This window comes from Nannospalax galili, unplaced genomic scaffold, assembly GCF_000622305.1.
Source record: "Nannospalax galili isolate Female #2095 unplaced genomic scaffold, S.galili_v1.0 scaffold3499, whole genome shotgun sequence".
Lineage (NCBI taxonomy): Eukaryota > Metazoa > Chordata > Mammalia > Rodentia > Spalacidae > Nannospalax > Nannospalax galili.
This window is the reverse complement of record NW_008342883.1, coordinates 176,794-178,262: the sequence shown is the minus strand read 5'-3', so window position 1 is coordinate 178,262 and position 1,469 is coordinate 176,794. Positions and strand designations below refer to the sequence as shown.

At 40.2% G+C, this 1,469-nt stretch overlaps 1 protein-coding gene across 1 annotated transcript in view; it reads left to right on the top strand.

Annotated features, from left to right (window-relative positions):
- LOC103738747 (GPN-loop GTPase 1) overlaps positions 1–1,469 on the top strand; it is a gene marked incomplete at its 5' end in the record, with an annotated part of 5,483 nt that overhangs the window by 648 nt on the left and 3,366 nt on the right.

The following is a 1,469-nucleotide window of genomic DNA, read 5'->3' as shown; positions in this document are numbered from 1 at the left end:
GTGTCTTCCCATATTAATTAACTTAATAAAGACAGTCTCCCCAGACATGTCCCCAGGTCCACCTAGTGTAGATAGTCCCTTATTGAGACTGCTTTCCCAGGTGATTCTAGGTTGTGTCAAGTGACAATTGAAGCTGATCATGACACTACATGGTGGTTAATATTGGGCTGAGAATAGCGCTTTTATTTGTCTTGCGTCTTCTCATTAGAAGTTTTAACTCAATTTAGAAATGCCGCCATTTTTGTCTATAATTTGTGTTTTGGTAAGTTGGTGCTGAGGCTGTACCCCAGGGTCTCATGCTAAATATGCACTATGCCACTGGGTTACATTCTCAATCATGAATGTTACAGCATTAAAAAAAAAAAAATTACCTCATGAATGTTACAGCATTAAAAAAAGATCACATTAAAAAAAGATCACAAAGTCATGACACTGAGTGGAAACACACACACACACACACACACAAAAAAGACTAAATACTATGATTCTATTTTTATGATATTTGGGAAAAAGCAAAATTATGTGACTGTACCCCAGGGCCTCACGCTTGCTAAGCATGTACTACGCCACTGAGTTACACTCTGAGCCATGAATGTTTTGAATGTGTTCCAACATTTTTTTAGAACGAATATTTCTGCGCTGGAGGGATGGCTCAGTGTTTAAGAGCACTGGTGTCCTTGCAGAAGATCTGGGTTTGAATTCCAGCACCTACATGGTGGGTAACAACCATCTGTAACTCCAGTTCCAGGGGATTTGATGCCTTCTTCTGTTCTCTGTGGGTACTGCATGACATGGATGCACCTACATACATGCAGGCATAATGCTCATACATATAAATTTTTAAAGTTTTTTAGAAATTAAAAAGAAAAGAATCTCACTGATATTTGCAACAAAGATCAATGTGGTGGTTCCTTCTTTTACCCCTAGCACAGGGAGACCCTGTCTCAAAAAGACAAAAAAAAAAATTGCTTTTATGTATGTAGTTTGATGAGTTTTTGGTCTGTTTTTTGAGACAGGGTCTCTCTGTAGCCCCAGCTGGCTTGGAACTCACTTTGTAGACCAGGCTGGCCTTGAACTCACAGAGATCCACCTGCCTCTGCCTCCTGAGTGGTGGGATTACCTGCTCAGCTTGATGAGTTTTAAACAAACAGTTGCAACCACCATCACAAGCAAAATACAGAGCACTTCCATCATGCCCCAAAGTTCCCTCATACCCTTTCAGATTGGATTGTTTCCTTCCTGACCATCTGTCTAATGCATGACAACCACTGGCTATGCATTTTTTTTTTGAGACAGGGTCTCACTATGTACCCAGCCTGATCTTGAACTGCAGATCTTCCTGCCTCAGCCTCCTGAGTGCTGGAATCACAAGTGTAACCCATCATTTCTGGCTGTATTCCAGTAATTTTTCTTTTCCCCAAATTCCATATAAATGGAATTACAGTATTTAGTCTTTTGTGTGACTTTTT